Source organism: Empidonax traillii, unplaced genomic scaffold (assembly GCF_003031625.1).
Source record: "Empidonax traillii isolate 1590-97213 ecotype Southwest subspecies unplaced genomic scaffold, ASM303162v1 scaffold449:size826340, whole genome shotgun sequence".
Lineage (NCBI taxonomy): Eukaryota > Metazoa > Chordata > Aves > Passeriformes > Tyrannidae > Empidonax > Empidonax traillii.
Window position 1 is genome coordinate 583,347 of NW_020955642.1, and position 20,066 is coordinate 603,412.

At 49.1% G+C, this 20,066-nt stretch overlaps 1 protein-coding gene across 4 annotated transcripts in view; it reads left to right on the forward strand.

Annotated features, from left to right (window-relative positions):
• Window positions 1-13,456: 13,456 nt before the first annotated feature.
• STEAP3 (STEAP3 metalloreductase) overlaps window positions 13,457-20,066 on the forward strand; it is a 27,201-nt gene continuing 20,591 nt past the window's right edge. For 2 of the 4 annotated variants that reach the window (XM_027895113.1, XM_027895116.1), the window contains exon 1: window positions 13,988-14,091. The gene's annotated coding sequence lies outside the window, so the exon portion shown is untranslated. Of the gene's footprint in view, window positions 13,584-13,987; window positions 14,092-19,195; window positions 19,432-20,066 lie in introns of those variants that run through there. The other 2 variants (XM_027895114.1, XM_027895115.1) reach the window with 2 other exon arrangements.

The following is a 20,066-nucleotide window of genomic DNA, read 5'->3' on the forward strand; positions in this document are numbered from 1 at the left end:
TTCTTTACACTTGCATGTAGCTACCAAGGCTCCCTTATTTCCATGCATTTCATTTCTGACAGAGCGTTTGTATTGGTAAATACCCACTGCTTGGTGCTGAGCACGGCTTTCAGTTGTCTGAAGGCAGGGGAGGGGAGGAAGGGGACCTTAATCCACATTCGGACACTGGGGACCCCTGGACCTCAAAGAAAAGGACCCACAGGGTCTCAGCCCCTACTCAGGTGCAGTATCTGCTCTGCAATACAAGGTGCCACATGTGCTTGGCTCTGCCACCCCCACTACTGGATTTAGCACTGGGAATGGGAATTCATCACTGTACTGAGTGCTTTCGGTTCTGAACAGGTAAGGTTTACTATGATCAGGAGGAGAAACAATCCTTTAAATAGAAATCAAATTTGAAGGAATTAGTACTTTTAAGTTTTAGCCTGCATAGCCCAGTGTTGGGGTGCCAGGGCATCCTGGGGACCGGGATAGCTCCTCTCCTCACACATGCAGCACCACCTGACCTGCTGCTAATCTCACCTTCCCTAAGATCATTTTTCCAGGAATCTATCTCCTTTTTCTCCCTTATCATCTTCCTGTCTTCACTGTCCTTTGATGCTCTTTTTCCCTCTTCTGGCCGCAGGATGAGATGTTTTCCCTCTCTGCTGGCGCAGGGGCCCCGTTCTCCGGCAGTACCGGAGTTGTTTGTGTGGAGTGCTGGTGACATATTGTGGCTGGGCTGGTTAATCACACCTATTCCCAAGAGCTATCAAAGCTGGTTGTATCGAAGCTCTGAGCTAACACAAAATACTCGTACTGCCCCTCAAGACCCACACAAGCCAGCGAGGGCTGTGGTTATCCATGTGCTCCAGGCTTAGCCCTTCTGCCTGCTGTGGTTAAGGGTTGAAGTCTGAAGGGTTCTCCATTATTGGTGTATTATTATTTTCATGCATGGAGTATTATTTAATACACTATGTTGATTCCAAATTATTGCAATTTAAGCTTGAACTTCATGGTATTTGCATGTAACTATAGACCCTGGCTTTGTGTTTAAACTGTATCATTGAACAGAACGGCGGACCCAGGCTCTTAGGCATTACAAGATAATCATTTAACTCACATCATTATACTGTTCTAAGGTAAGAGGACTTCTAGCATGATAAAGGACATGTAAAATTTCTATTTATTTATTTATTTATTTATTTATTTATTTATTGTTATAAATTTTTCAAGCCCGTGTTTATGAATTTTACCAACCCAGAGTCTAAATATACCCCATGTCCACAGGTCAAGGGCAGTTGTAGCACCTGCAAGTGCTTCCAGCAGAACACATTTAGGGTGTGGAATAGCTGCACAGTGGTACCCAGAAAATATTCAGGTCCCTCCTTGTGCCCTCATGCCAAATGACGTTTCAGAATTGTGGCATCAAGTAATTTAAATACTGTCAGTTTATGCAGGATCTCAGTTATCCTTTAATAGTATAGTTACTCTTTTCTCAGAAGAGCGTGATGTCTAATCATGACAGGATTTTCTTAAGTAATTCTGCCTCAGGATAAAGAATATTTTTTTTATTCAGCAACAGTGGATCTATATGGCTTTAAGAGGCAGATTCTCCTAGCACTCAAGGCCTGGCTTAGAGGAGGCTCCTGAACTGATTCTGTCAAAAAGTGTTTGCATTTTCTTCAGGGTGAGTTAGAAAAGGGAAAAAACCCAAATGCGTTTTGACATTTGTATTTCGAGTGTTATCTGTCAAATATGCCGAGACCAGATCGCAAATTTCCTCAAGATTGTCGTGGCTATCCCACCTATCAATAGCAATCTGGAGCTCACACAGGATGCAGGCAGAAAGGCACGTTGATAGAGTACAATGACAGATTTCACATTAGAATGGTGGAGAACAGGGGCAGCTAACAGCATCTTTAAAATTGCACATGGGTCTTCTCAGTAAGTGAGGTCTGACAGGCCAGTTTGTGAAAACCAGAGAGGAAACAGAAACCAGAAGGTTGCCCAAGGCTGGGGCTGCACTACCTGGAGCTGATCGGTGGCTGATCATCACATGAGTCTTTTGTCCCTTACATTTTTCTGGTGCTGTGGGCAAAATTATTCTGAAGGAAGCCTTGACCTTTCACTTCCTATATATGTGTTATTTTGGAGCAACAAATCTCTTCCAGTCCCCATTTCTCTGAAAGCTGCTAGGTGCAGAGGGACTATGCAGAGAAGGTTAGGCAATACCACCAGGGCTGAGGGATTCTTAGAAGCAGAGAGATCCCGGAATGGACATCCCCATCTCCTGCAGAGACCCAGCCCTGAGATGGACTGCAGCTTTGATCTGGGTATCTGCTCTCACGGGACAAGCAGCACTTATGCAGGACACCCAAGAGCAGCCTTGCATATGTCCATTCAAAATAAGTGGCAGCAGAGGACAGAGGCTGCTTGGATTTTACATTGTTAATCCCCCAGGTTTGTTATTGATTCTACCTGTGACATTACACAAAAGCCCCCACTGACTACTTGACCACTCAGGGTGATTTCTGATACTGCAGCATCCATCAAGTCAGACCTGTCTCAAGGTGATCTGCCAGCTCTGCCCCTCCATCACACAGCACGTGGCTGTTTCCAAAGCACCCTATTCTAATACTCCGGTTTAACACCATGGGGAGAGAGATCTGCAGGTCATGTTATCATATGAAATTAAAATTCATTGTGCTGGTTGCATTCCTAGGTTAATGTATTGGCACTGCTAGCAAAACAGTGAGGTTCCACGCGTTGCATTAGCTACACTGCTTTGTAGATGAGGAATGCACAAATTGATGGCACACTGTAGTTTAACATTAGAGCAAAAAATGCCAATGAAATGTAATGCTGTGTACAGAGATGTGAGGTGTTCCCAGGTATGTTAATAGTTAGGCTGAACTGGCAGGGAAAAAGTGGTGGTGTGTTTGTTACTGAAGATTAAGATCCCATGTGGTAAAGTGATGCTGGTCTGTTTGACCATGGGTGATGTTATCCTCAGCAAGGGCATGCTTGTCCCAAGGTTTTTCAGGGATCATCAATATCCCGAGTCCTACTACAGATACTGTCAGCTATTTAATTATGGATACTCAATCACTGGTGGTGGATTAGCTCCCAGTCTCCTCCAAACACCAGCATGCACCTGCAGCAAAAACTGATTTTCATCCCAGCTCCCAGGTAGCTTTGATTTCCATAAGGTTGTCCCTGCACCATGAATACCTTTCAATCACAGCCAGGTTGAAGGGCATAGGCTTCAGTAGGTGTTTGCTTCTCATATGGTGAGTTCATCTTCAGAGCCAGGGCAGAGCCCACAGGAAATATTTGGCAGTGGACTGCGTTTTTGCAAGGTTTGAGATATTGCGTAAACGATGAGCTGAGGGACCGGTTTAACATGCAATATTGCAGGAGGCATCACGGTCCCCCTGTGCCTATGACACAGAGTGTGCCATATGTGCCATGTGCATCTTGCTTCCCGCAAGGTTCCTGGGGAAGATGCTCTATAAGGCACAAGATCTTAAAAGTAGTTGACGCTGAGAATCAGCCCCTCTTTTCCTCCCATTTTCATTCCAACCTGGTCCTGGTTGCTCCTGTCCTCCAAGCTTCTAAATTCTGCTGCAGACAAACACTAAGTTTTTGTAATTTTTCCTCTTCAATGGGTCAAGATATTCATCACTGACATCATGAACAGGAATCACTGGCCGTCATAAGATTGATGGAGTCCCCAGAGGCCAGGTGGAACAGCAAGGTGGCACACAGGATGATTCCTAGAATATAGCTACCATCTATTTCATAGTATTGATAGATATGAATATCATCTGTGTACCTGTTATGAATAGTTTACTAAATTTTAGGGGACTTTTAATACCCATGTTTTAGCTGCAATTCCATTTATATACCAAAACCTAATGTCTTCTGAATCCTGTGTCACTGCTGACAAAAACAATTCCTGTTTCTCCATTCAAAAGAGGCAAAAATAACACATCAATAATAAGAAATACAAAGGATATATTTATTTTTTAGCATCATCAGGATGTCAGAGCCAGGATATAGAAATGGATGCAAGGGCTATTGTACAGTCCCATTGCCTGTGTTGCTGGGAAGCATCATTGCAGAACAGAATAGAAGCACTTCTCTATTTTATTTATTTTGGAATCAGAGGGGTTTACAGGCATCATAACCCCTGGGAATAAAACACATATGGCAGTAAGGGGCAGTTTGGCAGCTTGGGAGGAGCAGCCCCAGAGAGCAGCAGGAACACTCACTGGAGCAGTAAGCCGGACTGTCTCGGGCAGGGGCAGCCCAAGCACTCAGCCCTGGAACAAAACTCGGTGTTTCTGCTCCAAAAAAGGCTCACAGATCTTCCCAGCACAGCCAGAAACCTCCAGCCAGCTCTGCACCCCCCAGAACTGCCCCAACATCTGGCCAGCACCGGCCTCCAGGCTCATCCAAACAGCCCTGGAGATGTGTGTTGCAGACAGATGTGTCAGCAGTGGGGAACGCATTCACAGCCTAAAGAAAAAAAATCAAGGCCAGGGCTGGACATCTTAGGATATGTCACTGTCAGTGGATCCAAATACCACCTTCTCCCAGCTGCAGAAATGGCTCCTGGCCCAAGATCCCAGGGTGCAAATCCTGAGGAGCAATCCCATAATTTCAGGAACTCTTTTGCATAAGAGAAACAACCAGGCTGAAAATGGCACTGACCACCACAAATAGTCCTTCTGTCCAGCTGCAAATACACACAGTGCAAGTTCCCTTTGGATGTGAAATAATGTGAATAAGACAACCCCAGAAAACCTCAACAAGGTTATCCCAGGACATGCCATAACCACCTCTAGTGCCTTGCTAATGGGTCAGGGAAATATTTAAATCGTGTACCAGTTTTCTCACTAGCTACTGCTAAGCACTCAGAGCAGTGGGAAGTCTGGCTCTGCAGCCCACCAGGGAGATGTCAACCCACTGGGCAGCACAGAGCTTGTTCCTGATGTTGAAGAGGAGGAATAGACACTATAGGAGGAGAAGGGTTGTCCAGCAGTGTGCCAAGGGCTGGATGCTCAGCACCCTATGCCTATGCATGACCAGCCTCCTGGGATGGGACATGGTCCAGCCTGATGTGTCATCACTGAGCTGAGCTGGGGACTCACAGAGACACTTTAGTATCTGCTTGAAAATACATTAAATCTTTCCTCTTGATGGACACATTTGCAGTATAAATAGTTATGTCCTCTTTATTTCACTCTGAGGTTTAATTAATATATAAATCAAACGCTTATAAAACTCACAAATGCTTGGGAAGATGTAAAATTTAATTAGTTTGCCCACACAACTCCATATGTCAACTGTTAGCTCAATTACTCTTTGCCATGAAATACTGACTGCACTTTCCCATATTAGTAATTTCCCTCTATCTTGGAGTCATGGTTAATCAACACCCTGAACTCAACACACACACTTGTGCTAAATTAAATATTGAGCACAAGGAGCAAGAGCCTCTTTAATGAAACCACAGCTGGTTTTTTGTTCAGAAATGAGATCCCCATGCAATATTGGGGCAGAGGAGAATCCCTGGAGTGCGAGGCAGGTTATCACCCTGCTCTGGGAAGTGCTACCAGACCTGCTCGCAGGAGGTGCACTACCATGCTCATGCTTTTCCTTGGAGTGCTGGAGGAAACACATCCCTGTCTCTGTTTTCCTGGGATGGGAGAGGGATGGAGCAGATTCTGGTTGGTCAGGGACTGGAGGAGGCGAGGGGAGGCTGGGAATGAAACATATGGCAGGATGGGCGAGAACGGGCAGGCAATAGATCCACTTAATCAGCTCAGGTGTGTAGTGACGAAGTGCAGGTGTGCAGCAGCTAAAGACAGGGACAAATGACCAGTGTACCCATTAAATACACATTAAAATCACATCTAAGTCAGCCCCAGTCTGGCAGCAATAGTCAGTACAAACCAGCACCGCCACTGCATTTATTCATATTTCAAAATTTTTAAGTGACAACAAACTGTCAAAATTATCATCTGGAAAGGGTCGAGCTCATGGCCTGCCTCTTTCCCATCCCCATCCACAGAATGAGGGCTCTGATAGCCCCCTTGGCTCACACAGCCGAGCTCTGTCCCAAGCCGTGCCAGCTCCTGTGCCTGCAGCTCCCTGCCTGGCCAGCCACGCCACAGGGTGACTTGGAAGTGACCTTTGCTGGCTCATCCACAGTGCCCAGCACGCTCGGGTGCTCCCGACACAACAGTCAGCCAGTGGCAAAGCATGGGCTCCTAGACGGGGCCATCCCACTGAGGACAGATCCTGCCCGGCTGCGGGAAGCAGGGGAATGTGGCCGTAAGAGCCTCACCGTTGCCGATGGGGCTGTTCAGTGGGAAGGAGGGTGCTGGTGGTTGGATATGCTGTAGCAGAGGGAGCAGCAGCCAAGTGGAAATTAAGAAAGCTGGCGGGCTGGAGGGATGCACTAAACCATTTTGCCACTTTCAGGAGAACTCCCTTGGAATAAAGACGCCTCTAAACCTAAAAAACACTGTAAATTAAGCTCTCATTTTTCCCATTTGTGCTGCTTGCCTGTATATAATTTTCCTGTTTGTGCTGTGAATACAGACTATTTATTTTCCCTAAAACTATTTTCTTACTCATTTTGCTTTCAGGAGCTGGTATGGGAGCAGAGCCCAACCTCAACCACTGTGCATGAGCTGCCAGAGCTGCCTGACGCTGTAGCTTCTTCTCAGAGCCACTTGCACCGGATTTTGACAGTCCTGGAACAGTTCTTTCCACTGCCTTTCCTGAGGCAAGGTTCACCTGTCACTGAACCCCTGGTTTGCCTTGGGGTTTGGGTTTTGCTCCCACCCCATAAGGTGGGAACTGCAGACTTTGCTACCTGAGACCTACCTCATACCTGAGATGATGCTGGGAAGCCATAAGTCTTGGACCAAACTCTCCCATTTTGCCATACATACGTCAAATCTCCCCCAGGCCCATGAGATCAACTGAGTAGATCAACCACTCCCCTATGCACTGTGACCATCTCAAAAAAAGTTGTAATTTCATCAAGTGTAAAGCTACTTTGAGGGTGGTGGTTGGGGTTTTTTTTATAAGTTATCCTATATAAACAGAGCTGGAACCCAGATGCAAAATAAAATCATTTTAATCCTCCTCCTTCATTCTTCAGGCAATCAGCTTGTTTCTTTAATTCAAATTAGCTCTTCATATTCAAGTCTCATTCTGTTTAATCTTATTTTTCAATTAAATTCAATTGTCTGTGATCTTCTTAACTTCCAATGCTTCCCTGCATGTCTAATACAGGCAAATTTTGCACTTGTTCCTTTCACATTCCTTTTTTAATTTTTTCTTTATTTTTTTCCCCAAGCTGGTGACATTTTTCTAAACAAAACCAATTTTCAGCAACGGTGGAAGAGCAGAGCCATGGCTTGGTCTGATCTTGAAGCATGTCTGTGCTGCCCATACACGAGTGATGGCTACTAAAAGGAAGCTGCTGGGAGGGGAAATGTGTTTTCCACTGGTTACCTGCCTCTGCCTGATGTTGGAGCCAGACACTGCCTCTGGTCAGGACGAGGGGAGCTGGGGAAAACCAGAGCCATTCAAAAGAGAAGCAAAGGAGCTGACAAAAGGGATGAGAATTTTAGGGACTGTTTTGTGTATAGTTGCGAAGGACCCAGAGAGCTGAAGAACCACCTTGGTGGTGAAGCTGCCACCCATCAAGAAAACTGTTGGCAGTGGGCAGACTTCAGACAACGCTTAGTAAAGTGGTCATGGAATAGAGAATCACAGAATGGTTTGGGTTGGAAGGCACTTTAAAGATCATCTCGTTCCAACCCTCCTGCCATGGGCAGGAACAACCGTCTGTAAGAGCAGGCTGCTCAGTGCCCCATCCAACCTTACCTTGAACACTTCTAAGGATGGGGCATCCACAGCTTCTCTGGGCAGCCTGCGCCAGTGTCTCACCACCCTCACAATGAAGAATTTCTTCCTAATCTAAACCTGTTACAGGATAAAGACAGGAACGTTGCAGCAGCCCAAGGATAAAGCTGAGCGCACCGAGGTGATGTATATTGTTAACTACACCTTTACCTGGCCCGTTGTCTGACACAAAAGGCAGCTGGGAGCAGTCTGCCCTGCCCAGGAACCACGAGACCTGGCATTTGCAGGGCAAGTGCTCCTGTGAGATTTGCTCAGTTATTGCATTTAGGGGTGTTTTGCCACTTTCACGCTGTAGCAAAGTCTGGCCGTTGCACCATCAGTGTCGTCACGATGCTTTCAGCACTTCTGGAAAGGTTACAGGAACCAGAGGACCAGAGATCAGGTGAGAAATTCAGTTTCCACCACCTTTTTTAAATACTAATAAATGCTGGTTATGATAAAAAAGCTAGAAACAGCCCCCAAGTGTATTTCAAAGACGGAAAGACCAGAAGGCAAGAAAAAAAAAAGTCCCCCAGTTTTATTATTTTGTATAATCAGAGTATAATTGGAGAGCAGACGCTGTCTGTAGCACACTGCCACTGGGGACTCTGGATTTCTAATAAGAAATCCATGGGGGAATTAAACACTGTTCCAGCGGTGTTCTGGTTGATTTACGGGGATGCACCTGGAGCCAGAATCCATGCCCTGAGTCGCTGTACTTCACCAAAAGCAAAAAATTTAGGTGCCATTTGTAAATCCCTGCAAAAACTGGGTCTGCAGTGGGAACAGCAATAGCCCCTTAATTATAGCAGTGCTTTTGGGAGCTGTGATAATTAGGAGTTTCCGGTGTTCTGGAAATCAAAGTGGTTTCTATTCTCTTCTTTAATTAATTCAGGCTTTTATCTGTGAAATTGGAGATGAATTAAGGTTCTGCTCTAGGCAAAGGGCAATGATGCTTGTGCAGTCCCTGGCAGGGTGAAGCCACTGGACCCCAGTGACGGTGACGTCACTGCAGAATCCCTGGCCTCCAGTTCTTGATATTCTGGGAAATGAAGGGGAAAGGCCAGAGGGTGACACGCCTCAAGCAGGACTTGCCACAGCACACACATATCACAGAGACCTGCTGCAGGGGGCTGTGCATCCATGTATCCACGGCAGAGGACAGCCCGCCTGCCAGCAGGAATTCATGTGCAGCAGATAACAGACATCCAGTATTATCAGCTCCCCACATGGCAAAGGGAGAGCCAAACTGCATAAAAATCACAAGATTGGTATAAAATCATGATTTTATTTTTTTTCCTGTTTAAAGGATATTAGTGCTATAGGCCCTTTTTGTTTCACCATAGGAGGTTTTCCCTGGCAAACCCCTAGGGCTGGGAAATCACAGTGAAAATCCGTGTGACTGTTAAAAGATGACAACAGCAGTATGGGATTTGTTGTAAAATCATGAGATATGACCAAAGCAGATACCTCCATGATGTGAAACCATACATGCACAGGTGGAAGGGAGAGGTTTTCAACTGTAAGTAAAGCTCCAGCTAATAGGATGACATTAGTGCTGGAAACAGGAGCATCTACAATCCACCAGAGCTAAAGCAAATAATTAAACTATTCAGCTAATAAACCAAATTCAGCCCTGACAATATTATCAAGGAGCTCCCTGTAAATGATTCTTTATGTCAAAGTCTACTTTTAGACCTAGTAAATCCAGATCCATCCTGGACTTCTCATGCAGTGAATTCTGCTGTGAGTACCCGCATCACGGGCTCAGCACCAGAACCATGCCCCAGAGCAGCTTTGTGCCGGATTAAACAGTTTTCCCAGAAAGAAACTGCATTTCTACATTCACCTTCCTTGGTTTTTGGTCTTTTTCTCCTTTTCCTACTAGATGGCGCCTGCATGACAGGCGGAGACGAGCCCCGGCGCGGAGCATCTCTACCAGGTCTCCTCCGTGAAGGGCAGATAAACGACGCTTTTCTCCGAAAAGCCGGGCAGTTGCGAAAGCCATAACCTGCCGGGAGCTGATTAGCAGCGGGAAGCCGTTTTCTGGCAGTACCACGTTAACTGCTCTTTCCGACCGACTTCCCCAGGGAATGCCGCCAGACCCCAGGGAGGGGCATGTGGCCCAGCCCAGAAGCTGAATCCGCGGTTCTCCAGGTGTGCATAAGCCCGGCACAGACACTTCCAGCCCGAGCATCCTCCTGAGCACCTGGCAGCATAACTATGCTCAGGGTGCTCAGCAGGATGCTCGGGCTGGAAGTATCCAGCGTGTCTGTGCAATCACCCACACTCGGCCACATCTCACCTCAATAGCCCAGCCCAAAAATCAGGCATTTCATTGGTATTTCTGGATCGTCAGTGAGAGACACATGGCTGATGGTGTGATTGGTGTGACAGGTGGTTGGTGTGACTGCAGACCTCTACTGACTTTTAGCACCACACAGCCACCATCACCTCTGCACAGCCCTCAGGTGAGAAAAGGGCTGTAGGGGTACAGTTCATCCCTCCCCACCTGGGATACTTTGGGAGAGACACAGCAGTGCTTTGCCATGCCTGAAACCTGCCAACAAACGGCTTTCCTCTGCCTGCTCCCTCCTTGCAGCTCCATGAAGATTCAGCCAGCTCTGTCCCCAGAGCCGTCAGGTGTCAGCATCACTCCCAGTCCTTCCAGATAACCCCAGCAGAGCTGAGGCACAGCATAAGCTACTACTTCCTCACCCAACAAAGATGCTGTTTGCCCAGCTTCAACTTCACAGAGCCATCACAGCTCCCTACAGAGCCCATTTTTGCTCATTCCCCTACACGTGCCCTCTGTTTCACAACTGCGCCAAACGAATTTCTGGCCTCTGCTCACTGGCAATAATTAACCACACATTATTGATTCTACCCTGCCAGTATTTTACACACACCTTTCCAGCCCCTCGGCTCCTTTCTTGGCTTGGCAGTTTCGGCACTGCCGGGCCAGATGCCAGTCCAGAGCACTGTGCCGGCAAACCCTGCTGTGCTCATAACCCAATTTCCTAACCCAAACTGTACCCTGGGCCCCAAGAAAGCAGATTTCAGCCCAAAACACAGCTCTGGGAAGGCCAGAGGAGGAGCAACCTTTACTCTGTCCCGCCAAATAGGTTGGTTTTGCCAGCAGTAGGTTTACCAGCAGTAAGTTTGCCACTTACTACGTCTGGATTTCAGAGGGAAGCAGAGCCTTTCCCTTGCTTGGTTCCCTTGACAGGGCGAGTGGCGGGGTGAGGTGGTGTCCCCAAGCTCTGCTTTTGTCACAGGGTCTGTTCAGGTGCAGCCACTGCTGCCCTGAGCTTCTCCAGGTGCACACCAGACCTTGGGGTGCCACATGGCCCACCCAAGGGAGCCAACCAGCGGGAGGGGCACAGGGAGGTTTAGGGACCACTCACTTTTTGTCTGGGTACAACAGACCTGGGGAATGCCCTGGGCCACCACCCCTATTGATAAGGTGTGGGACAGGAGGTGAGCTGGCCTGGTGCATCCCTTCACACTGTCACCTCAGATGGCTTGGGCATCCCAGCAGGAGCCCAGGGACACTGTGGGACTCCCCATGGCTCTGGGGCCTGGCAGCCAGGAGCTGTCAAGGTTCATCTGCACACCAGAGCTACACTGTGCTGGCACACAGGCACTGGCAGAACCTGCCAGCCCCAGCCCTGAGCAGATCCAAAGCAACTGCCCAGCCTTGTGGGGGGGAAGAACAGGGAGGAGGGGGTGCAGCTGGCACTGAGGCTGAGGGGACGACAGGGCACAGCCAGATGGGCACAGGGACACAGATGGTGCTGACAGAGAGTTGCAGTTCTGACCAGTGAGTGATGGGCCAGGACAGATGACTGCTGTGAGAGGAAGGGTCCAGATGACACAAGGAAAAGCCCTTGCTCAGGACCAGCAAGAAGAAAGGGGAAAAAAAAAACAGATAAAGACACAGAAAACTGGCCAAGTCCTGCATGTCCCAGCATGTTAAGTCTCTCTGGGTAGAAGAGAAATAAGGCCAGCTTGCAAGGCCATATCAGGTCATCTCGTCAGAAAGACAGTTCCCAAGGGAATTTCTTGAGCAAAGCATAAGTTCAGTCAAGGTCTGGGAGCTGAGGAGGCTTTAGCTACCTGCTGAAATGGCTGGAGGCAAAATGGAGTTGCAGGGTTCAAACCACTGAGCAAAGAGGTGGCATGGACAAAGTCTGAGGAGACAGGTGTAAAATGGGTGTTTATTCTGAGATGCTTCTCTGTGACAAACAGGTGGAAAAATAGAGTAAGTTTTGGGGAAAGTGATGGGGATAGTTTGCTAATTTACAAAAAGGAAGCGAAACTATAAAAACCAAAACAAAAATAAAACCAAAAATAATCACAAACAAACAAACAAACAAAAAAGAAGCAGATTTCAGTGTTTCTGGAACTCCAGAGAGCTGGTCATTACCTACCAAGGAAGTGATCATAAACCTGGGGCCTTCACCCATGCAAGGGAAAGGTACAGAGGGAGACCAACCTGGTGCAGCCACGGCTCAGCAGAGACCTGAGAGATTAAAGAAGAAACTGTAAAATGTATTGTGATGACCAAGGCAAACAAGCTAATGACTACAGGTTCTTGTAAATAAATTGAAAGGCAAAATTTGTCCTTCACATAATGTGGGAGAGAAGGTAACAACATAGAGAAGGTACAAGAGAGTTCAACAGTTTCTTTCCTTCAGTCTCCACAAAGAGCTTATCATGGCATATAAATTATCATTAAGATAGGCATGAGAAGGCAGGGGCCACAACAGGCAAGGAGGTAAGGAGTAATCTGGATCTCTCAGCTGCGTTCAGTCACAGGTGGATTTTACAGAGGTGTGATGAAGTACAGCTGTCCCAATGATCCTCCTTCTAACCATGCCAATAGGTTTTCTCACCTTTCCAGTATTGCCCAATACCCAAGGAACTCACAGCATCTCGAAGTTTGGAGCTTGAACATCCCAAGCCTCTGAAGCTCTCTCTTATCCAGGGTCCAAGGCACTGGGAGCCACCAACGGGAGCATTCCCCAGCAATCCCATATCTTTGCTGCTGCTTCCCCATATTAGTAGGTTTCTATATCTCTCACTCCTTAGATTTGAGAAGGTGGTGAGTGCCCTTTCAGGCTGGGACAGCCCTGGCTGGCAGCTGACCCTGTTTTACAGGCAGCACAGAGGCAGGGGAGGTGAGATGTCTGTGTAAGACAGTTGGTGATAATGGGCTGAGATCATTAAAATCATGGCCTTTCCAGGAGAGAGGAAAGAAGTGGGGCTTGTTTCATCCCAGGAATACATATCCAATATGCAAGGTGGACACAGAAGGGATGGCAGTCAGCAAAGATTAGGAAAAGCCTCCTAACTGCAGGCACTAAACATCCCTCCACCCAGGCTACAAACACAGATCACACCAGCATCTCCCCAGCTATGCCACAGCACTGGGACAGATGGGACCATCCCTTCAGGTCCCTCCCCTCCATGCTCCTCTCCTCTACTGAGAGAGCAAACCAAAGCTCCCAAGGGATTTGTTTTCAAGTCCCTGTGGGTTTGTCCCAGTGCTTTTGCCAGCAGACACTGCCAGCTCTCGGCAGCTGGTCTATCGGAGCTGGTCTATCGGAGCGGGGCCGTGTGGCTGTGTTGGGGTGGTTGCAGCAGGACAACTCTTTCCCTGAGTGGGGGTAAGAACCATTATCTGCTCCACGCCTCGTGGCACAGCTTTTCGGAACAAGTGCACGGCCCCTGATAGCAGGGGCAAAGGCGCAACAAAACGTACCCGCCCATTAAAATAAGACACTGGCCGGCTTTCAAATGCGTTTATAAATAGAGAAAATAAGGTCTGCCTTCCACTCCTGCCTGTAATGAACACCGCGTCCCGGCTGCCCTGGCAGCGGTGCCCTCCTGTCGGTGCGTGTTTAACCTCGGCACGGGAGTGGGACGGGACGGTGCTGGGGGTCCCAGCGCTCCCACTGCGCTCCCAGGGAGGGAGCGGGCAGGGCTGGGCCGGGCACTGAGCTGGGCCGTGCAGAGCCGCGCTGGGCCGGGCTGTGCCGAGCCGAGCGGAGCCGAGCGAGGCAGTGGCTGCGGCCGCGGCGGGCACACGGGCAGAGGGCGGAGCCCGGGCCTGACATCACGGCTCCAGCTCCCGCTCCCGGACGGCGCCGCTCGCCCTCCCGCCGCCGCGCAGAGGTGAGGACCGCGGGGGACGGGCACTGCGCGGGGACGGGCACAGCCCGCGGACAGCGGGGATGAGCCACGGCCGGGGTTCGAACCGGCAGCCGCGGGGCGCACCGGGCGGGGGTGGCTCGGTTTGGCTCGGCTCGGCTCGGCTCGGCTCGGCGGGGTTGCCTCCGCCCGAGGGGAAAACGTCCCGGGTCCGCGGGGGCTCCCCCGCGGCGGAGCGGTGTCTCCCAGGCTCCCGCGCCGGGATCCCCAGGACCAGGCTGGGGAGGGGACTGGTTCCTCCCTGCGGCCCGCTCCGCCCATGGGCTCGGGCAGCGGGGTCCGGGCCCCCAGGGAGGTTTCGGACGCAGCCGCCTCTGTGCGAGTGTTGCGTTTGGGGCTGGGGACAGGTTTCGGGCGGACATTTCCGCGGGCGCCGGCGTGTCCCAGTCCGGGCGGTCACTGGGACAAGAGGTCGGTGGGATGCTCGTCCCTGGCAGGTCCGCCGGGCTGCGATGCGGGGTGCCCGCGGGAAGCGCTTTCCCGTGGCTGCTGGACACGTCCGTACGGATGCGGCAAAGTCCCTGGCACCGGGAAATCCCTCCCCGAAACAGCTCGGGTTTGCTGTTCCAGGTGATGTGGTCCTCGCGAGCAGAGCGGAGATGGATGGATGGATGGATGGATGGATGGATGGATGGATGGATGGATGGATGGATGGATGGACGGACATAGATGGATGGATGGATGGACGGACATAGATGGGTGAATGGATGGATGCACTGTGTTCCTCCGGGACCACTTGGCGTTTAGGTTTCACTTTTCATTCTCAGCTCTCCAAATGCTTCGAGGAGATGAGTGGCTTCTTCCAGCCAGGGAGAAATCAGCAGTTTTTATATCAGAGATATAAAAAAACTTGGGGAAAATCTTGGCCAGGGCCCAGGATCACTCAGAGTGGAGTGGGGAGAGGCTGTGTGGTTTCTGTAACAATTTAGGGACTTGTGAAAGCTACAAAGATTGGATGCTTATTGGGGAGGATTTCAGCATTTGATTCATGTCAGAGTAACGAAGGATGAAAACTGAAGGAACTGGAGAGGTGACTTTGTAGTAGGACCATCCCTCAGTTGATATATATAACCTGAGGTGGGACTTTCCCTCTCCTGTGACTCTGGTTAGGGTGTAACACCTGCCCGAGGGATGCACAGAGGGAGCTTAGGGGAGGGTTTCTGTTCCTAATGCCTGCACTACACTGAGCAAAGCAGAGGGCGGACAGGTACTGAAGACCCCAGATGATTTCTGTCAGAATAGTCTAAATAAAACTAACACCCAGAAAAATTGCCTCCTGTGGCAAGAAACCAAAACTGAGAGACAGCAGGAGAGGAAGGCCGTTGCCTACAGCATCAATACTCTGTGGGCTGGGGAGATGCAGGACTAACAAGATTTAGATATTGCATCAAGCTTAAGTTTTCTCCTCTTTTAAAATCACATTTGCCATGAAACAAAAATACAGTGATACAAGATGCCGCAGTCACTGCACATATTTGATTTCCTCTGTGATTGTAAAGAAGAAAATGTTGATGACTCAACAAGTCTGTGTTTAACAGAACCACATCAAACCCCAGGAAAACATGCTCTTTGAAAGCATAATAATTTTTTGTTGTTTGCTTTGCTTTTTAGTTTTGTTTTGGGTTTGTTTTGTTTTGCTTTTTATTGTTAAGAACTATGCTTTGATTGCGACCTTGTAACATCGCTCCCATAAATAGAAGCAGGTTTAGATTCAGGGGAAACACATTTTTTCCGATGGTGGAAGAAGTAGGCCAGCCATGCTATCTCTCTTGAGAGGTGGGAAAGGCAGTGGCAGCCGTGTTAAGAAATGTCATGTACCAAGAATTAAAACCCACCAATGTTATCTCCAAGTTTACCATCAGTGATTAGAGTTAGCTTTTTGTCAACCTCATAATGGAGGAAAATGCTATTTTCAAATTTTAATATACTGCATCTTCATAAGGTAGTGTATTGGGTTAACCCTGGCCAGATGCCAGGTACCCACTAAAGCCACTTTCTCACTCTCCCTCTGCAACTGTACAGAGGAGAGATAGAAAAAAAGCAGCTAAGGATTCATGAGTTGAGATAACAGCTGGGAGAGGTCAGTTACTGATCACTTTCATGGGCAAAACAGACTCCAAGTGGGAATATTAAATTTATTACTAACAGGATCAGAGCAAAAGAGTGAGAAGTAAAATAATCTTAAAAACATTTTCCCCCCACCCCTCCTTCTCCCTCCTCCCTGCCAGCAGTGCAGGGGGACGGGGAATGGGGGTTGCGATCAGTTGTTGTTTCTGCTGCTGCTCAGGGAGAGGAGTCCTTCCCCTGCTCCTGTGGGGTCCCTGCCACAGGAGACAGTCCTTCCCAGACCTCTCCGGTGTGAGTCCATCCCTCAGGCAGCAGTTCTTCCCAAACTGCCGTCCCATGGGTCACTCCTCATGAATGAGCTGTACCGACGTGGGTCCCCCACAGGGACCACAAGTCCTATCCGGGAAAAACCTGCTCCAGCCTGGGCTTCCCTCTCCACAGGCTGCAGGTCTCCAGCAGGACCATGTCCCATCCTGGGCCTCCCATGGGGTCACAGCCCCCTTCATGCATCCACCTGCTCCAGCATGGGCTCCTCCATGGGCTGCAGGGGGGTCTGTGCACCCCGATGGTCCCCCATGGGCTGCAGGGGGGTCTGTGCACCCCGATGGTCCCCCATGGGCTGCAGGAGGGTCTGTGCACCCCGATGGTCCCCCATGGACTGCAGGGGCACAGCTACCCCACCATGGGCTGTACCATGGGCTGCAGGGCCTCAGCTCTGGTGCCTGGAGCACCTTCTGCCCCTCCTTCTGCCCTGACCTTGGTGTCTGCATTGTTGTTCCCATGTTCTCACTCTGCTTTTCCTTGGCTGGAATTCTTCTGTTCCTAAATATGTTATCACAGAGGCGTTACTGTTACTCCTAATTGGCTCAGCCTTGGCCAGTGGCAGGAAGTCCATCCTGGAGCCGGCTGGCATTGGCTCCATGGGACGGGAAGCTTCCAGCAGCTTCTAACAGAAGCAACCCTGTAGCCCCCCCCACCTCCACTACCAAAACCCAGCCACAGAAACCCACTACAGGCAGTTTTCCCTGCAGACCTACAGTGGATTAAGCAGCTTCCCATCTTCATCTAAGTTTAAGTGAACTGTCGCTTAACTGAAAGGATAAAACATTTTGAAAGCATGTTGGTGATGTGGGAGCTTTCATCGTGTTTCCAAAAGCAGTTACATACTCTGGGGCCTGAACCACTTGAACATTTTGAAAAGTTTCCCATGGTTTAAGAAACTGAAACAGAAATTTCTACCATCCTTTTTCCAGGTTCTCAGATGTTCAGTGAGTCTCTCGAAAGCCATGGTTGTGGTAACACGTGTGTTTCCATTTAGTTTGTGTGAACTACACTACTGCAGTCTTTGGAAAAAATGTCCTAAGAGGTCCCCATGGACTGTAGACTTCAAGAACCAGGGTCTGTGGTAACATGTCCACCCCTGAAGTAGGGTGATATCAACTATGGATCATCGGCAAGCACTAGTAGATCATAGAGTCACAGAATAGTTTGGGTTTTAAGGAATCTTAAAGATCATCTTGTTCCAATGCCCCTGCCATGGGCAGGGACACCTTCCACTAGAACAGGTTGCTCCAAGCCCCATCCAACCTGATCCTGGACACTTCCAGGAATGGAACATTCACAGCTTCTCTTGGTCAGTACACTGCCACCCTCAGTGAAGAATTTCTTCCTTATACCCTCCTTCAGCTTAAGAACATCCCCCCCTGTCCTATCACTACAACCCCTTGTGAAAAGTCCTTCTCCAGCTCTTTTGCAACCTCTTTAGGTACTGGAAGTCGCCCTAAGGTCTTCCTGTAGCCTTTTCTCCTCCAGGCTGAACAACTCCAACCCTCTGAGCCTGTCTTCATAGGAGAGAGGCTCCAACCCTCCAAGCATCTTTGCGGCCTCCCTTGGACTTGCTCCAGTAGGCCCATGTTCTTCTTATGATGGGGTTAGATACCAACCTGCATCACTTCAGGTGCTTAGAATAAATTAACTCCTCACCACAAGGCTGTCCTGGCCAAACGTGGGTGCAGGAGTCAGTGCTCCAGCACAGCTGGCTTTACAAAACTCATTCAAGACCATCAAAGAGGAATCCCAGGTGGACAGACTCAGCCAGGCAAACAGCATCAGCTGCCAGCACAGCTTGGCACAGGATGGCTCTCCTGAGCAGTGGTGAAATACAGCGTGTTTGTACTCATTCAGCACAATGAGTGGGGCTCCCTAAGTCTCTGGGGTCCTCGAGGGAGGCATGTTGTGCACACCTGCACATATTCATCCCTCTGGAGTGACCTGCAAAACCCCTGCCAGTGCAGGGGAAAAGGTGAAGCAAGCTGGATCTCCTCTGTGGGATGCTGAAACAAAGGCACATTTTGGTCAGGCATAGGCAAACAGTGGGGGAGGAAGGGAAAGGCAGAGTGCTGTGAGGTCCTGGCACCTCATGTAGGAGAGTTGATTTTCAGTGAAGAGCATCTCTCTCCCACCCAACTCCATCCATCCAGGTCCCCAAAGACTGACTATCTGGTCAGTCTACTGCATTTGCCCCATCCCTCCCAGGATCTTCCCAGGAGCTGCTGGGAAAGGCAGAAGGGGCAGAACACGGGCCTATATGAGCTTTGTTGCCTTTCCTGGGCAGAGCTCCCTGTTTTCACCGCTATGCTTATTCAGGGCTGGCTTAGAGCTACCTGTGTACACTGTGTGTCATGCCTGTGCTCCTCAGGGGGAAAGCAAGGGATCAGCCAGAGCTGGGCTGGCCCTCTGCTGTAGGCTGTGTCTTCCTTCCACCCCACACTGCCTCCCAAGCCATCTTCTCCCCATGTGGTCCTGTGCATCTTCTGAGTCACTAGGAGAGGCAAAGTCAGAAAGACAAGGGTGTGCTGATCTTGGAGACCCTTCTAACAGGCACTGCGGGATGGAAATAGCCAATACAAATATTTAAATGCAAACGCAGTGCAATTCCTCCCTGTCTTTCCTGGAAAGAAACAAAGAGGTTTTAAAGAGCTGGAGCCTCTGCCAGCTCCCTGCAGTGACTGCTGGAGTCAGGTCTTTCCATTCCTGAAGCCCTGGAGCTCCCAGCAGAGCAGCACATGCTGCCCAGAGAGAAGAGCGGAAGGCCCAGCTTGTTGCAGGCAGGAGCACCTCCTCCCAATGTCTCAGGCTGCAGGGCATTACTAGATCTACCTGAGAAGCTTCCACTATCTGGGCTTTTGGCTGCTTCCCTGATCTCCTTGCACTTTGGAGAGGGGAAGGCTCAAAAATAGCTCAAAAATAAGTGAGTCACTGAGATGGTCATTAACTTCTTAAGAGCAGAAAGAGATTGAAGACACCCCAAAAAAGCAAGAGAAGCCCCATAACACTTAGCACCTGAAGTTGTTGTAAACAACCTCTTTATACCACTGAAGAACTGTGAGCTGATAAGCAGAGGAAATAACCTTTTCATTCCAAGTCACATCAGCCAGATACAGTCCTGTGTGCTATGTCAGCATCAGCACTGCTCTAGCAAACTCTTGTCTTGGTTCAGGTCTGTGCTCTCCTTGGTCTTACAATGAAACCTCTGGGCTCCCCAGATTTTCAGATTCCCATTTCATGATGTTTTATTACAGGGCAGGTCTTTCTCAGGCTTCTCATTACTCTATCAACACAGTGGGCTCAGCCAGCAAGATCTTTTTGCAGAAGAGCAAAGGAAACTCTTCAGACAAGGACTTTGCTGCAGAGAAATGGCACTGCAAAGGGGGCCCCCTTGCCTTTGGAGACAAATTTGGAAGAGGAAAGTTTGCAGACATCTATGGCAAAACCTATTAGCAACTGCTTAAAAGTACATAATTTTGATGAAAACAGACCAAAATTTTATTTTCCAGTTCTATATTATATATGGGTGATTTTTCTGGTCAGCA